Source organism: Castanea sativa, chromosome 2 (genome assembly GCF_040712315.1).
Source record: "Castanea sativa cultivar Marrone di Chiusa Pesio chromosome 2, ASM4071231v1".
In the NCBI taxonomy this organism is placed as follows: Eukaryota; Viridiplantae; Streptophyta; class Magnoliopsida; order Fagales; family Fagaceae; genus Castanea; species Castanea sativa.
In genome coordinates this window covers 13,351,719-13,370,827 of record NC_134014.1, presented here as the reverse complement: position 1 = coordinate 13,370,827, position 19,109 = coordinate 13,351,719, and the positions used below count along the sequence as shown (strand labels likewise).

The window sequence follows — 19,109 nt, the reverse complement described above, 5'->3', positions numbered from 1 at the left end:
ACTTGTAATTGGGTAGATCTAGGATGTATTTAATACTTCAAAGAATAAGAGTTCAAATTTAGTATTGAAGCCATGAAAATATGTCCAAGAAACAAGTGAAGAAGTGCTGATTCATTAAAGCTCAACAGTTGCTCAACAGATAGCTATCTATCAAGGCTCGACAGATACTATCTACCGAGGTATCTATCGAGAATTACGAAATTCAGATTTCCAAATCTAATTTTCCCAAATCTAATTTTCAGCCCATGCTTATGTATTTGTGTAGGGTTTCTTTTCTCACAACCCTCGACATATATAAGGTTTATTTTAAAGGCCGTCACATAAGTGAATACAAAGAGAACACATGCAAAAGGTGATTGATGTCTTATTCTCTTTGAAAAAAGCTATTGCGTCTTTACGCCTTAGGGTTTTGTAACCAAGTGCTTCTTGATCTTTATTATTGATGAAGTGAAGAATTTTGCAACCAACATTCTTCCTCAAGTTGGTGAGTGAGTCATATACTAAGATTCGTGCAAAGGAGTTAGTCACATACCGGGATCCGTGCATCAAAAGGGTGACGTTCATATATTGAAGAATTCAGAGGTTCTGAAGCGGTAGAAGGTTTCTACTGTAAGTTCATCTACGGGGATTGTAGAGTCTAGGGACAAAAGTTTTGTACTAGATCTGAAACTTTTCTTTACTATAGTGAATTTCTTTTTGGAAAGGTTTCCCCCTAAGTTTTTACTGTGAAACTAGTTTGTTTTATTGGTTTTCTTGGGTTATTATATCTTGTCTTATTTACTTTTCCGCTGCACATGATATTGATTTTTTTTTTGTTTTAATAAGTTTTATTCACAATAAATCTAATTAACAACTTGGGCATAAAACTTGTTAATTCTATCAACCGGGGTTTAAATTTCCCAACATATTGTATATACTCAAAATTTCGGTCTAATCACCTCAAGCCATGGGAAAATTATTGAATACTCTGGGAGTACCATAAATACGTACTCTCTCATCTCACGTAAATTGTGGGTCCTACCATAAATTTAATTAGTGGGACCTACAATTATGTAAGAGGGGGGAATACACATTTATGGTACTCTAGGAGTACTCAATAATTATCCCAAGCTATGAAAAACATTCTGCCCTCATTTAATTAATGTTAACTGACGAGATTTCGCAAATTTGGCAAGTTCTTAAGGAATCATTTCCCCTTCAAAATAATAGGAGAAACAAGTTTAGCTAACTAAAATATCCAAAGTACAAACTCGAATGTTGTAATATGAAAAATAAAATAAAATTTGAAAGCTAATGCTCAATGTTGCCATTCTTGCTAAAACCCAACTACCAAAATCTCCAATTATTATTATTATTTAAAGATGGATATTAGACATGCCTCTGGTTTATCATAAAGTCATATTCCAAGCCAAGCATTAATCAAACTTCATCTACCATACCAATTATATTTAAATTGATGATTTAGGCTAAAGTAACATATTTCAAAGAGTAAACCTTGACGTGGCGTAAATGGGCTAAACCAATAAATGAATGCCACATCATATTTGTATTGAAAAACCAATAAACCCTAGCACACACAATTACATCTCAATTAAACTCAAAATCCTTAAACACGTATCAGACAATTCAGGCCTGAAGACTAGCTCCAACGCCTAATCCCATTTCATCTCCTCCTCTCCTCTGAGCACCAGAGCTCCACTCTGCTACTAGTGCAACCACACACGTCATTAAGAGCAAGTGCCGCCACACCACCTCAAGGTTTGTTCTTTTATGATTTGTTTTTATTATTTGATTAGTTATTTCCCCAAACTTTAGGTTTTGAAATTTTGATGGGTTTGGGTTATTTTTTAGATATCAATCTATTCGTATTGGTATAGGTTTTGTTGTTTTGGTATCGATTTTGCTTTTTTTTTTGTATTTTCATGGGTTTTGATTGGATTAGGTTCAAACCTAAAAAAAAAAATTTGATTGTGGGTTTTTTTGTTGTTGTTGTTGTTCCAACTAGCCTGGGTTCTTATGGTTTTTATTTCGGCTCCAAATTATGATTACTGCGTGCTTACTTTTTAGATTATGATTTTTTTTTATAGGTTTTCTATGTAATTGGACCCATGTATTGCTTTGGCTGTTGTTTTGGAGTAAATACATAAAATTGAGTTTTTAGCATCTGGCTTCTTTTGTAACTAATGGTATTATTAGACTATATGTGATGAATTTTTTAGTGAGATTTGGGATTCTAGGCATATCAGAAAACTATAGAACTTTTTGGTGGTTTTTTGCGTATGTTAATTTGTTGAATTTATTTGGGTAACTTGGTGCTTTGCCATTTGTGTATATGAGAATTTTGCCTTTAGGGCAATTAAAAGTTTTTATTAATTGAATTTAATTTCTTTTGTAATGTTTTCGTGTGAAAATGCTTGTGAATATCATGTGAAATGTTATCCCAAGGGCTATACTCATGTAGTGTACAAACTAAAGATGGTCCAGTATGCACTTTCATGCTTGGAAATTATATGGTATAGTCTATAGCACTCACAGTGCCAGAAACTCTTCCGTTGCTATAATGAGTAATTTGCCCTCACCTGTTAATATATATTTTTTATTGCTTGCTTCATCCTTTTTTTAAATGTCATCTAGATTTGAACTATTTTTAAGCTGAATGCCTCCCCATAATTATTTTTATGGTGATTGTTATCTAATGAATTGATGAATGTCGAACTTTAGATTCATGAGATGTACCATTTGTAGGTTGCATTTGTTAATAAATCTTGTTGTTTGAGTATTATTTTTGTGTGATTATACTATCATTGGATGCAACTAACTATTTGTAGGTTGTCCCGTTGTGATTATACTGTCATATTTATTTAATTTTCAATTTGTGTTTCTTTTTTTTAAACCTTGACTTAAATTTTTGGATTTGCTATTCTTTGGAGCTTGTTCAATTAGGAATCCAACACTAAAATGAATTTAATTGAATGAGAATCTTGTTTTTCTTACAGATGCCTTTTCAACAAGTTTTCTTATTGTGGTTGTTGAATTCCCCACCATCAACCTAAGACTTTGGGACACAACTAGTATCATTTATTTGACAGCTATTATAATATTTTTAGCTTCGAATATAATTTTCTCCCACTTGTAATGTCAATTTTCTCTTACTTGTAATTAAAGATGTAGTTTGAGCTGATTTATGTAGAGTTTATTGAGTTGTTGAGTAAGGTGTTCAAATGTACCCTACCTTTGTTGTGCTTATGTGGAATTACTTTGAATTTATAAAAATTCAAATTGGTTGTTCGATGTTGTACTAAGTAGTTGGATTTACTCTTTACTTGTATCCTAAAACAAGTTTGTAATAAAACAAGTTTGCCAAATTGGGAAAGTTTGACATTGTAATATCACACAAGTTGAATTTATTCTCAATCGTTGCTTATGAATTTTTCTTCTCTTTTATTTTTTATAGATTGTTTTGAAATTTAAAATTACTTGAATTGAAAATATGAGTGCGAGCAATGAAGAACTTGAAACAATCTCACTTTATGATATGGTGGAAGACTTTGTACATGATGAGTCAGAAATAAATGAAGATCAAAATGATGTAGACTTGTTATTGAATTATTCAAATCAACCTTTTTGCATGCAATAGGCATTTAGAACCATGTCTTGATATGGTATTTGATAAATTAGAGGTTGCTCATGTGTGTAATAATGCATATGCAAGGCAAAAGGGCTTTGGCATATGAGTAAATCATACTCAAAAGACTCAAAAAGATAGAATATTGGTTGGTATTGAATATGTTTGTTCAAAGGAAGGGTTTCGTCGTAAACGTGATGAAGACATAGAAAGAATAGGTCCAAAGTGTGTAGAAACAAGAGTGGGATGCAAAGAAATGTTAGGTTAAAGAAAATTGAAGATACATGGTTTGTGTGTAAGTTTGTGGAGGATCATAATCATTAGCTTCTTTCTCCTAAGAGTACAAGCATGCTTTGTGGGCATAGAGTAATGACAAATGCCCACAGAAATCTTATAGATACACTCAATGAGTCAGGTATACCTTCAAACAAGATAATGTTTGTGTTAAGTAAAGAATCCGATGGTGATTATAATGTTGGATGTATCCTGGTCGATATTCAAAATTATTTGGGTAATAAAATAAGAAAGTTGCTTCAAGATGGAGATGCCCAGGGAATGTACATATATATTTTATTGAGAGTCAATGTAAAAATCCAAGTTTTTTTTATGTAGTTGAAGTTGATGAAAATGGGAGTAATGGGTAATTGCTTTTGGGCAGATGCTAGGTTAAGAATTATATACCAATATTTTGGAGAGGTCATTACTTTTGATGCTACATACCAAACAAATACTTATAAGATGTCCTTTGTTCCTTTCACAAGGGTTAACCACCATCATCAATCTGTGATGTTTGGATGTGCTTTGCTTGTGAATGAAACAGTTGAACCTTATATGTGGTTGTTGAAGACTTGGCTTAATGCAAAGCATGAAAATCCTCCTACAATTATCACAGATGATGACAAGACTATGGCTAAGGCAATTGCAAATGCATTGCCTAATGCAACTCATAGATTGTGTATGTGGCATATTTTACAAAAAGTTCCAGACCAGTTGTCCTATATATATAATAAATATTCACATTTTCAGGGAGAATTACACTATTGCATCCATGATACACTCACCATTGAAGAGTTTGAGCTAGAGTGGAATGAGATTATGGAGAACTATGAATTGGAGAATAACGATTGGTTGGGAAATCTTTATATTTGACGTGAAAAATGGGTTCCCGCTTACTTACGAAGGAAATTTTGTGTTGGGATGTCTAAAACTCAAAGGAGTGAAAGCATGAATAAAATTTTTAAAAATTTTGTTGGTTCAAGTACAACAATAAGTGACTTTATGTATCAATATGACCAAACTTTGAATGCATGTTATCTTAAATAGAAAGAACAGGATGTAAAGACAAAAAATTCAATGCTAATTTTGAAAACGTGTTACAAGATGGAAGCAAAGGCAACAAAAGTTTATACAAGAAAGAAATTTATGAAATTTCAAGAAGAGTTATTTTGTAGTAAAAAATACAAGGCATCCAAATATTGTGAAGAAGAAGTGAAAAAGATATATAAAGTGGTAGCTTATGGGAAAGAAAGTTCATTTTATGAATTGTCATTGGATATTATTGAGACAAAAACTATTTGTACATGCCATATGTTTGAGTTTTTTGGAATTATTTGTAGGCATATTTTTGCTGTTTTTGTGAAGAAATCTCTTGTGCACTTTCTTCCATCACATTATATTTTAGAAACATGGACAATTAATGCCAAGAAGCTCATTGTACATGATGTATCTGGTGATGTTGTATAGGTTGAGCACTAGCAGCTCCACATAGAGTTCAGGGTGGTCACAGGATCACCCTGACTTGAAAAAAAAATTTAATTATTATATGTAAATTTTAAAAAATTTATGATTTTTTATCCTTAAAAAATATTTTGGACCACCCTAAATTTTTTTAGGCTCAACATAATTACACTTTGGACAAAATTTAGCAACAAATTTGGTTGTAGATTAAGACTTACTTACTCACTCCCAAGTGTAGGAGAACGTAGCAATATAATTCTCGAAGTACCGAGGTCGAACCATAAGGAGCAGAATAAATTCAAAGACAATATAATTAAATAACAATTTGTGTGAAGAAGAAAATTACTTTTGCTTAGTGATTGTTAACAAGAATAATAATAAAAACTTATTTAAATCAATAATGTAAATACTAGGGCATCGAGGTATTTCCCTATATTGATATGAAATTCTTTGTGATCTAAGAATATATATATATTTCATAATTAATTGTTCTTCTACAATTAAATACTTATGATTCAGTTAAACTGAGACAATTCAAGAATACATGATAACCTAAATTGACAATGCGGTTAGAAAAGTTTTCAGAAAAACCCATTCACTTTAAAGCGTGATTTCTATTTGAAACTATTAGAAATTCATCTAAACAATAATAAAAACATGATTGAACTTATTGAAAGTATGGAAGAACTAGTAAATCAAAAGAAATCTAATTGAACAATCAAATATGTCGCTGATAAAATCCTAAAAAGAATCACATTGAATATTCATACCGTATAGAAGAAACATAATGCCTAACCCTAGCAAAGAGTTCAGGCTGCCATTAGAGAAAGAAAAATACAAGGTTTTCTCTCTAAAATTCGTTCTACACAGCCTCCCTTCCAAACCCTAAGGTCCAAGTGTCCAAAGAAAAATGACTTTTACTATTTTAATTTTTGTCCAAGTTTATAGCAGTAATTTGTGAGTTAATTTCGGCCTTCAAAAATTGAGAATTTCAAAAAACTCAAAACTGGAAAGTTGTAGATATTTAAGTCACGGTTCCAATCCATTGGGCTTGTGTCAATTGGGTTTTTGAGGAGAGAGATAAGTCCAAAATACTGATCAGTGCTCAAATTTGATTTTTCCTTTTCAGATTCTACCTCTTTGATTTCTTTCCTTATTTGAAGCTTCCAAACATGGTAGATGACCCAAGAACTCCAATTGCACCTCCTTAGATATTTAAGCATGGTCCTTTAGCTCCACTTTAATTCTAATTTGGCCTCTATTATCTCACAAATTCCTATAAACTCATCTTTCTCACATGATTTTCTGAAAGTAGAAAATTACACACAATGAATGACATCTTATTCAAGAAATTATGTAAAGATAAATAATAGGAACTAATGCAAATAATAGCCTAATTATACAAATTAAGCATAGTAATAAGGAGATAACGCCCACATAAATATATAACAAGTATACATTTTAAGATAAGAAAAACATGATTGAACTTATTGAAAGCATGGAAGAACTAATATATCAAAAGAAGTCTAATTGAACAATCAAATATGTTGTTGATAAAATCTTAGAAAGAATCACATTGAATTTATACTGTATAGAAGAAACATAACCCCTGTCCTTAGCAAAGAGTTTACGCTGTCATTAGAGAAAGGAAAATACAAGTTTTTCTCTCCAGAATTCATTCTCCACAGCCCCCCTCCAAAAACCTAATGTCCAAGTTTCCAAAGAAAAATAACTTCTACTATTTTAATTTTCTTCAGTTTTATAACAGTAAATTGTGAGTTAATTTCGGCCTTCAAAAATTGAAAATTTCAGAAAACTCAAAACTATAAAGTTGTAGATATTTAAGTCACGGTTCTAACTCATTTGGCCTTGTATTAATTAGAGTTTTGAGGAAAGAGATACGCCCAAAATACTGATTAGCACTCAAATCTGATTTTTCCTTTTTAGATTTTACCTCTTTGATTTCTTTCCTTACTTGAAGCTTCCAAACATGGTAAATGACTCAAGCACTCCAGTTGCACCTCCTTAGACATTTAAGCATGGTCCTTTAGCTCCACTTTAATTCTAATTTGGCCTCCATTCTCTTACAAATTCCTGTAAACTCATCTTTCTCACATGATTTCCTCAAAGTAGAAAATTATACATAATGAATGACATCTTATTCAAGAAATCATGTAAAGATAAATAATAAGGACCAATTCAAATCATGACTTAATTATACAAATTAAGCATAGTAATAAGGAGATAATACCTACATAAATATATAACAAGTATACATTTTAAGGGGTTATCAAGACTACTCCACTTCATATTTTTTTATTGGATGTGAATTTTGGCAAATCCACCATTAGATTACAATTATTTTCTTAAATCCTCCATACTTACAAAATTTCAAAAAAATCAAATATCAAAAGCTATGTCATCACTCAAATCTTTAAATTTTGAATTTTTGTTGTCTAAAATTATACATAAAAAAATAAGTTTGTAGACTAAATAGTAAATAACTTCTAATTGACATGAAATTTGACTTGTATTTTAAGAACATACAATTTAACATTTAAATTTTCAAAATATGTAACCATGTTAATTTGTTTAGTGAGAGTTGTAGCCTTAGGCTACAACTTAGTTTGTAGTCAAACTTTTCTTTAAACTTTGATCCCCTTAATAATATATTAGGTCCTTACAAACAAAAAGAAAAAGCCCAAGAAAAGTTTTATGGAACTAAAATTTTGAAAAAAATGTAATTTGCAGCATTGATAATAAGACTGTCATACAAAGATTTCAAAATAAGATAATTCAAAAAGAAAATTGTTAGACTTTATGTCTTTGTGTGCATGTGTATGTGTTTTTTTTTTATGGTCAATATATGAAGTTCTATTTTTATTAAATGTTATATAATTTAAGTTTTTTAATGACCACCCTGAAAAATATTTTTGGAGCCGCCACTAAGGTTGAGCCACAAATTTCTTGTACCTTGATGGAAATAGTTTGATGCTTCAATTTTTGGAAGTTGTAGAGGTAGGGGTCACAGTCAGAGAAGAAATACAAGCATCTTGGACAAACTTTACAAAAGGTTTATGGGTAGCTTCTTCTAGCCATGCAAGATGTTTGTGATGTTGATGATTTAGGAAGTCCTAATAACAATACATTAAACAATCAAGTATTATCAAATCTTCCAATTACTTTGCGAGACCCTCCTCATGTTCCTTCAAAGGGAAAGCCTAAAGCTTTGAGACAAAAACATCCAAGGGAAAAACAATTGATGAAGAAGAGAAAGTGTAGCATTTGCAAAGAAACGAGCCATGTAACAATTCCTCACAATTATTTAAAATATCCAAGCTAATGTATTACTTTGATCTAAGTTGCTATTTCTGTCAAAAGAAAAAGTGGCCAAGGATTTTATATGGCTGAGAATTTCTTATAGATAAATATGATATTTGATAATCAATCATGGGAAAGATAGAAAAGAGTTCAGGAAAATTTTTCTGCTGCTTATTATTCCTCCAGTGTTTAATACAAATAATCTAATCATCAAAAATTCATTATCAAATATTTGATAATCAAATGCAACTATATCTAATCATCAACAATTCAAATATGGATATACATGCAACAACTATCCTTATATGCAAAGCATCTCATGCAATCTCCTTGGCTGATCCACTCCACCCTTCGCACAAGTCATTCCCACCTTCAAACTTTGCAATATATAACAATTTTATCACTTGCATCTTTCAATTTGATCACAAGTGCTTTGTAGTACTAAAGTTTCATTTCTTGGCCAGCAGTAGCATTCAACAAAAGATATAGGCCAAAATCTGAGACATGATGGCACATTTGAGATATTCATCGCTCACATCTGCCAATTTTAGACACAAATTTACTTTTATTAAAAAAAATAACAACAAAATAAATAAATAAAATATCTTTTATGGAATCTTTGGATGCATAGAAATGCGGTAATTTTTAGCAGTAAGTGCCTTAACCCGAGACTATAGTATCTATGTTTAAGTCATGCAATAGAAACTTTTGCCTACAAGAGTCCTATTTATAGGACTATAATAAGCTTAAGCTTATATCAATTTAGGCAGGAAACCAAAACTTATTCTCTAACAGAATTCTAATAGATTCACATTCTCTCTCATACATGTTGTACTGTTTTCTCAATAAAGTTGCTGATGATGCTGAAACTCGTTAGTAAGCTACAAAGTCTTCGCGTTTGCTAGACAAACCCCGCACAACAAAGAAGAAAGGAAAAGCCCTATAAAGAGCACCGGTGTGGTACCAGCCAAATACCCTCCGAAGGTCAAGTCAAAAAATGTTCGTCACTCTAGAGTGCCAAAGCTGGGAAAAATATGCGTACCTTATTTTTTGAAGGCTTGGGGTTTTTATAGTAGTTGTAAGGACACAATTCAAATTCCCAATCTATGACTGGAAGGAAATGGGCTTGAAAAGCCTATTTTTTACAATAAATTTGTAGAGGATGGGTTTGTAATCTAGATTTCTGGGATGGTTTAGATAACAAGGAAAAGAACGGGCTTTGGGCCCAATGGCACGAAATAAAGAGTTATTTGCAAGAGTAAGACTGAAAGTTCCTCCTCGGACACAATCCGAGGATAGTTTATAATAGTATTTCCTAAGATTGGATACAATTATTGATAATCATATACTATTGGCCCTTTTTCTTACTGAAAAAGCCTCTCTTCTCTTCGTAGGTCTTCCCCTTTATTTATACTTCCTCTTCTTCTCTTCATCATCTTCCACCTCATGGTTGCAATGCTGGTTTAGGATACTTGTCCCATCAATTTTTTCCTAAAGTCCGCTGGGGTCAGGGACCAAGTTCCAAACTTCATGCTCAGGTCCCATCTTTCCATCTATGCAGTCAGTATATCAATTACAGAGCTTTTAATGTATGAGCGGTGGTAGCAGCTTTACCTTAGATATTTCACCGCTCTTTCTATTATCCTCCACGTGTACTATGTATTCCTGTAGTCATAGGATTCTTTATAACATAACTCGGGGACACTAAACCTCTCTTCCTATGTCCTCGGCTTAACAATCCGAGGACAAATCTACTCCTTGGACGTAATTGGTCATTCGTTTATCATATCTTTACTTGGCATTTCTTTATGAGATACATTCAGATACTCCAAGATCATTTTGATGTCTTCGGATTTGGGTTTCTAGCCCAAAAGACTTCGTTGGGCCATCCTTGGTAAATTACTGGGCCCAATGCCCCTACAATAGTAGTGTAAACCCGACTTCTATTTCTTAGGCAAGAAGATGTTTCCTTATGGGGAAGATCCTAATAAATGTACATATTTTGTGGGTTCTTCCCATATAAGGGTTCCATTGACCAGGGTCAATCGTAGGATGCAAGATATTTCTTTTTAGGATTCCTCGGAGTTTACTTAAGCCATGTTGGTGCCACGTGGCCTTGATATCCGTCTCCCTTGGGCCCGTATACCAAGAATCCATCCATAAAGGAGTATCATCTGTCCATTAAAGGAATCATCGTGTGGACTCATTTGGTGACTCAATCCGTTGTCCTATTTATGCCTTTTGAGAACCCATTATCCCAGTACTGTTGCTTGTGGCAGGTGTGTTTGATCAGGTCTGTCTACCTTATTTTTACCCTCTTTAGGTGCCCCCTCACTCTATAGGTCCGTCGCCTAACTCTTAGACGGATCCATGGAGTGACGGTCCAATCCTAACTTTGGGAGACGCGTCCTAATTTACATGCTAACCTAGGGCCATTAATGCAGTAGGGGCACGTGGCACATTTTTAGTGGTTAATTACTCGGAACAAAACGTACCTTCGTCTTCCGTGCCTTTCCCCTTATATATATGCTGCTCGTCCTTTTCATTTTTTACTTTTCGCAACCAACTTTCTGATCAGAGCGCTACCGTCCACTCTCTCATGCCGTCGTTCCGTCTACCTGGTGTGATCATCCTCTATACTTTTCCTGTCACCTTCTTTGCATTGTCAAGTTGTAAGTATTCTTCCCTTTATGCTGAGTTTTTCCTTTGCTTTGCCATTTATTCGCCTGCCCGTCATCTGCGTAGATCTATAGAGTCTTAGGGTTTTACCCGTCACGTGTAGGTGATAGATGTCTAGTGAGGCATCAAGTGAACAACTGTGTGTTCGCGATGGAGCGGGCTACGATGAGGTGATTCTATCAGGTTAGGGAGACCCCGGCACCTCTATCGATGAAAGGGTTCCATCAGCCAACTCACTTTCCAGAAAGGAGGATGAGGAATGGGATGAGGATGGGTCAGAGAGTGATTCTAATGATGAGACAGTGTTGAACCCCCTATTCAATCCGTCATAGGTCCTGATGAATTTAGGGAGTTTATCATACTTCCCTTGTGGACAATCAATGACTTCATTTCTTCCATTAAACAAGCACACTTCAATACACTTAAGGAGAAGTACTAGATACCCGTCCACATACACATCCGTCTACCCTTCAAGTCCGAAAAATGTTACTATGAGGGCGTTGAAGACGTCAGAGTGTATAAGCAGATGCTAAAAGCAAGACTTTGGTTCCTATTATGTGCTCTCCACCGTCATGTTCTTCAGTTTCTAGGACTGACCATCACCCAAATCTCCCCGAATGCCTGGAAAGTCTTCCTAGGTGTGGAAGTTTTATACGGGGTGATGCCTGATGGGGTGCGTAGGTTGACGGTGGAGGAGTTCTTCCATTGTTACCGTCCGTCTGATATTACCCAGTCAAAGGGCATGTACAGTTTCTTACCGAGGAGTCTGTTGCTTAGGCTAGTATGCGAGACCCTGACCTCCAACAAGAACTGAAAGAGTTGATACTTTTTCATCCAAGGGGACGACTGGATGTGTCACCCCAACGACTAGGAATACATGCCTGTAGACAAAACCTGAGGTATAATTCCCCCGTCTGGTAGGTGTTCGCCCGTCTTAAGTTCAATTCTTTAACTTTGTTCAATTATTCTAACCATCTCTTATTGCAGCTCGAGATCATCTAGAAGTCACCCTTAAGTAGTGGAGTTTTTTGGAAAAAATCTTCAAGACCACCAAGTTGTTAGAGAGAATGTGGGCTAAGCTAGTTACATTGGACACTCTCCACTGGTACTGTGACGGTCCTGAACCTACAACTGCTGCCCGTCGCTACGACAAACAAGTGCACCAACGTAAGCTCAGTGCCCAATATTTGCCTGTCTTTTTAGCATTTTAGTAGCTTTTTTAACTTTTATTCGTCCATCTTTATGCAAAAATGGAAGACAGTAAGAGGAGAGCTCAAAGAAAAAATTGGAGGGTAGTTTACCCCCTAAGGTGACGGGTTAGGCTAATCCATCCACTAAAAGGAAACTGTCAGAAAAAGCTGACTGTCCACTTAAAAAGCCTAAGGTGGCCCCGGGGTCAATTGTTGGCGAGTCCCCTACTACTGGCAAGTTGCCCCCCAGGTTTGGTCCAGGGAAGGGGAAAGGCTTGATGGTAGGTGAGGGTCTAGTCAACAAGAAACCCCCCGTCCTCCTTCGCGAGGACTCCCAGTACGTTCTCTAGCAAATTTCTTCAATCATCAAGGATGAAGATTATGAGGATCTAGGCAACCATGACACCGAAGCTATGAAGGAGACGGGTCTCTTCAGCCTGACTCAGGTATATATCCCATCCTCTTTCCTTTATCCATTTTGTTGTCTATTCCTTAGTCTAACAAGGGTTTTCGATTCTTGTAGGGGGTCGTCATGATAAAAGGTCTTATGGACCGTTGTGCGTCCTATGAGACGGTGATCACTAGTCTGAGAGATAAGGTGGTGGCAAAGGATTCAGAGTTAGGGGAACTGACGGCTTGGAAGGAGGTCTAGATCAACAAGCTTGACCTGACAAAGCAGCTTTTTAAGGAGTCGGAGGCGCAAGTCGAGGCATTGAAGAAGATTCTCAAGGATAAGGAGGCAGAGATCTCAGAGGCAAAGGGTCACCTCCATCAGTCCAAGGAGGACGCAATACAAGAGTATCGTGACTCTGATGCCCTCCTAAAGGAGCTTGGAGGCTTCTTTGCCGATGGTTTTGATGACTACTTCCGTCAGGTCAAAGCCTATTTTCCTGACTTGGACCTTTCACACATTTCTATCGACGCCCAAGCTCAGACTCCAGCCCAACCCGTCTTCTCTGAAGGAACCGACGAGATCTTTACCAATGAGACCAATCCCAACCCTTAAGATGACGGAGATGCTGCCTCAGCTGATAAAAAAAATTCGTCAAGGATGGTACCCGTCAACCTGAAGTCAGTCAGATGGTTGAGGAGAAGGAGAAGGAGACCTCCGTTGCCCATCAGTAGTTTTTTCTTTTTACTTTTATTTAGTTTTTTTTTTTTCAAATGTAAAGATATTTTGAAAAACAGTATTTGTGTCAATTTAACCATTGCCTATTGCTTTCTAGGCTTTTCATGTAGACATCTCCCTGTATGGGCCTTCATAATATTTTGATTATATGTTTACAGTATGTATTTGCAATGTATCCGTCTATTTTGGACTAAATACCTGCAGATCAACTCTTGGGATGAACCCACCTCTTTAACAAATATAAGCTTGGTTAGGATGAACCCGTCCACTTTGTGGATTAAACAAATATAAATCATCCTTTTAGGATGGACCTGTATAAGTCATTCCTTTAGGATGAACCTGTCCACTTTGTGGACTTAAATATGAGTCATTACTATAGGATGAACCCGTCCACTTTATAGACTTGAATATAAGTCATCAATCTAGGACGAACCCGTCCACTTTGTGAACTTAATGAGGATGAACCCGCCCACTTTGTGGACTTAAATATAAGTCATCCCTTCAGGATGAACCCGTCCACTTTGTGGACTTGATGAGCACAAGTCATCCCTCTAGGATGAACCCGTCCACTTTGTGGACTTAATGAGCACAAGTCATCCCTTTAGGATGAACCCGTCCACTTTGTGGACTTAATAATTATTTGGTAGAAATGTAGATAGCATACATATGGCATTTCTGAATAACTCCTCTTATTGTATGATAAATACGGGCATAGAAATTGTTCTTTGAAAATTTTATTAAAAAAAAAACTACCCTTCGGGCTTAAAAGACTGTAGATAATAAAAATTTAACTAAAAAGCAATAAATTGGAAATGAGGAGTATTGTTGTCCATGCTGATGATGTTGTGAAATTTTAAAATACTCGCAAGTGTACGAACCGTACCGAAGTATAGTTTGACAAGAACGAGGTCGAACCCACAGGGACTTGAATGAACGTAGGAAAATTAATTAAACCTTAACCAAATTAATCCTATTCTAGTTTAATAAAAATTGGTTTTTTTGAGATTAAATAAGCTAAGCAAATAATAAAATTAAGCAAATGGTTAAACTAAGCAAAAGATATAAAGCAATAAAAAGATGTAAACAATCAAGGGAAATGATTTAAGGTTTTGGAATCCGCCTTGGAATTAAGTCATATCAGCATATATTTATGATCATTAATTTTTCCCAACTCACTACATGATAATCTAGAAATCAATCTTGCTATCATGAAAAATATTCTCATTAAAATCCTTACTTTAAAAATCAAAAGCATGTTCTTCTTCGCTTCTTAAGGACAAAATCAAATCATCAATTGTATCTATAGCCAAACAAATCACAAGATATATCCAATTCTAAAAATCAAATCATAAATTGTATCCATTGACAGATAAATCACAAGCGATATCCAATTTTATAATCAAGAATTAATAAACCAAGTATTCAATTAATTAAGATAAATCCTAAATCATGAGAAAAATATGATTGAACTCATATCTAGAATCTCATCTTAGTCAATTGATATGAAGCAAGAACAATTTAAATCATTAAAGAACAACTATTGTGGGAAAAATCAAATCACATAAATCTTACTAATAATCCTTAACAAGGTTTCATCCTCAACCCAAATTATAAATTTAGCTACTCATAGTAATTACAATAAAACACAAGAATAAAATACTAAACATTAAACTAGACAAATAAAATAAAACTAACTGTCATGGAAGAAAACCAAAGAAGTGGCCGCACTCTCTATGTTCAGCCCCCAGCCCTAGCACTAGCCTCCTTGAATTTTGCCCTAAAGCGCCTTTAAATAGGTCAAAGAATCCTATTACAAATTGAATTCCCGTTTGGGGAAAATTCCAGATTTTTAGGCTTCACTTAACCGACGATTTTGGCCAATTTAATGTCAGAATTAGGACTTTTGTTAAACTAAAAAGTTTTAGCCTTTTAAGTTAAATTTCCAGTCCAACTTAAATCATTTCGATTGGATATCTGAGCTGAAAGTTATGCCAAATATACTAACTGATGTGCAGGCTGGAATCCCAATCCGAATTGGACTTAGATTTGATGCAAATTTCTTTTGATTCCTTGCTCCAATTGGACTTAAATTTAATTGGGTTGGCCTTCTTTAACTTTATCATGACCCTTGTAAATGTAAAGTCCATTAGCATTCTTCTTTGCACAAATCTACTTATTTAATTTCATTCTCCTACAAAAGATAAATTCACGCAATAAGATTCAATTAAGCACAAATTGATTATTCACCATTATTCCAAAACCAAATATAAAATGCATAAATTAACTCAAAATAAGTATGATAATATTTTCTAACAATGATATAAATATGCAAAATTAAGCTATTATCAATGCACATTAGATGACATCTACTGGTAATACATCTTCAGGTGCTCCGTGTTATAGGGGTGGTGCAACTTTTGCCCGTCCAATGTCTCCAAGTGGTAAGTTCCCTTCCTATGCCATGATATGATCTTGTATGGTCCTTCCAAATTAGGTCCTAACTTCCCCTGGGAGGTGTTTTTTTATGGTGCCTGTTACTCTTCTCAGGACAAGATCTCCAACCTGGAAGTCTCCATGTCTGACCTTGGAGTTGTAGTGTTTGGCCATGAGGTCTTGGTATCATGATAACCTTTGCTCAGCCATTACTCTAACCTCATCCACCAAATCAAGCTCCAGGCGCATAGCTTCATCATTTCTTCTTTCGTCATGGTTTCCCACTCTGTAGCTTGTGAGTCATACTTCAGCCGGGATGACTGCCTCGCTTCCATATGTAAGTCGAAATGATGTTTCCCCTGTAGGCGTCCTTACCGTCGTCTTGTATGCCCATAGAATGCTTGGTAATTCTTCTGGCCATATACCCTTTGCCCCCTCAAGCCAAGTCTTGATGATTTTGAGCAAGGATCGGTTTGTGACCTCAACTTGTCCATTGGCTTGAGGGTGGGCGGGGGATGAGTAGTGATTCTTGATCCTTAGTTGTGAGCAAAAGTCTTTGTACGCGTCATTGTCAAACTACTTCCCATTTTCTGAGACCAGTACTTTTGGTATGTTGTACCTGCAGATGATGTTCCTCCATACGAAGCTTCGCACATTCTTCTCCTTAATGGTGGCCAGAGCTTCGGCTTCTACCCACTTGGTGAAGTAGTCTATATCGACTACCAGGAATTTCAACTGTCGAATTGCTACGGAGAACGGGCCCATGATATCCAATCCCCATTGAGCGAAAGGTCATGGGGCCGTCATTGGGGTTAGTTCCTCTATTGGTTGTTGGATGAGTTTGCCGAATCTCTGACACTTGTCGCAAGCTTTGACATATGTGGTGGCATCCTTTTGCAAGGTAGGCCAATAGTATCCTACCCGGATTAGTTTATGAATTAAGGATCGTGCTTCAGAATGGTTCCCGCAGATTCCTTCGTGGACCTCTCGCATGACATAGTCTGCCTCTTCTGGGATAAGACACTGTAGGTACAGTCAAGGAGAAGCCCTTCTTATATAGAACGTCTTTAATCAGGATGAAACACACTTCTTGAACCTTCAACTTCCTTGCAGCCTCATTGCCATCAAGTAGCACACCATCCATCAGGTAGGAGGTTATTGGTGCCGTCCAATAGTTTTCGGAAATTATGTCTTGCACATTGATACCATCTATTGATTGGTGAGGTTTGAACAAAGGATAGTACCTGACTGGGGATGAGCATATGCTCTGTTGATGCTGGCTTGGCAAGACGATCGGCGTGTTCATTCTCCTCCCTGAGTATTTGAACAAACTTTGCTTGGAGGTCGCTTACTCGATTCTTTACTTGCTTAAGGTACTTCTTCATCCTCTCGCTCTTGCATTCATAGTCACCATCAACCTGGCTGGTCACTACTTGAGAGTCGCAATACACGACCATATTCACGGCTCTGACTGCTTTAGCGAGATGCAGTCCTGCTATCAAGGCTTCATACTTTGCCTCGTTATTAGTCGAAGAGAAATCAAGTCAGAACATGCATTCGACCCTGCCTCCTTCCGGCCAATGGAGAACGACACCAACCCCACCTGCTTGCCTATTAGAAGATTCGTCCATGTGGACGCTCCATTGTGGGCTCTCTCTTGCCCTCTAGCCTTCCATTTCTGCAATGAAGTCAGGGATAACTTGTCCCTTTATAGCCGTACGTGGTCGATAATGTATATCGAATTCGCTTAACTCAATCGACCATAGTGCCATCCATCCTGCAGCTTTAGGGCTGCTTATTGCTCTCCGTAGGGGCTTGTTTGTTAGGACGATCACAGTGTGCATTTGAAAGTATGGCTTTAGCTTGCATGTCGAAGTTACCAATGCAAAAGCGAGCTTTTCCATCGAAGGGTATCTTTCTTCTGCTCCTTAGAGTGCTCGGCTTGTGAAGTATACTGGTTTTTACACCCCGTTCTCCTCTTTGACTAAAGTTGTGCTGATAGCGGTCTACAATTCTTCCCCTGGTACAGACGGGCTTAGTAATGGCGGGGAAGAAAGATAGGCCTTCAGGTCTTCAAATGCTTGCTAACACTCGGTCGTCCACTCAAAGGACTTTTTCAGTGTGTGGAAAAAGGGCAGGCACTTATCCATTACTCTTGAGATGAACCTATTTAGTGCATCTACCTTGCCGTTCATGCTCTGTACCTCCTTGATGGTCTTCGGCGGAGCTAACTCCATTATGGCCTGTATTTTACTCAGGTTGACCTCAACACCTCTTTGGGACACCATGAACCCCATGAATTTTCCTGCCATCACTCTGAACGCGCACTGGTTTGGATTCAGCTTCATGTTATAAGACCGAAGGGTGTCAAAGGTCTCTTTGAGGTTGTTAAGTGATCGTCCTCCCGTATGCTTTTCACTAACATGTCATCCACGTAGACTTACACATTCCTCCTAATCTGATGCGTGAACATTTTGTTTATCAGTCTTTGATATGTGGCGCCCACGTTCTTGAGTCCGAATGGCATCACCCTATACCAAAAAAGACCCTGACTGGTGACAAATGAAGTTTTCTCTTGGTCGGCCTCTTCCAACTTGATCTGGTTGTAACCAGAGAATGCGTACATAAAGCTTAGCAACTACTACCTTGCTGTTGAGTCCACCAAGATGTCAATTCACGGTAGAGGGTAGCTGTCCTTGGGGCATGCCTTGTTCAAGTCCGTAAAATCAACGCACATCCTCCACTTCCAGTTGGCCTTTTTGACCATCATTACGTTGGCTAACCAATCGGGGTAATATACTTCTTGTACGAACTTCGCTTCCTACAACTTACGAACTTCTTCTGCTATAGCCTTGTCTCGTTCTTGCGCGAATACCCATTTCTTCTAACGGATGGGAGAAAAAGAGGGTGATACATTCAATTTGTGGACTATGACCGACGGATCAATCCCGGGCATGTCTTCGTGGCTCCAAGCAAAGACGTCCTGGTTCTCCCT

At 36.5% G+C, this 19,109-nt stretch overlaps 1 pseudogene; it reads left to right on the top strand.

The window, feature by feature from the left end:
* Positions 1-3,490: 3,490 nt before the first annotated feature.
* LOC142624912 (protein FAR1-RELATED SEQUENCE 5-like) lies at positions 3,491-5,368 on the top strand (annotated as a pseudogene).
* Positions 5,369-19,109: the final 13,741 nt, after the last annotated feature.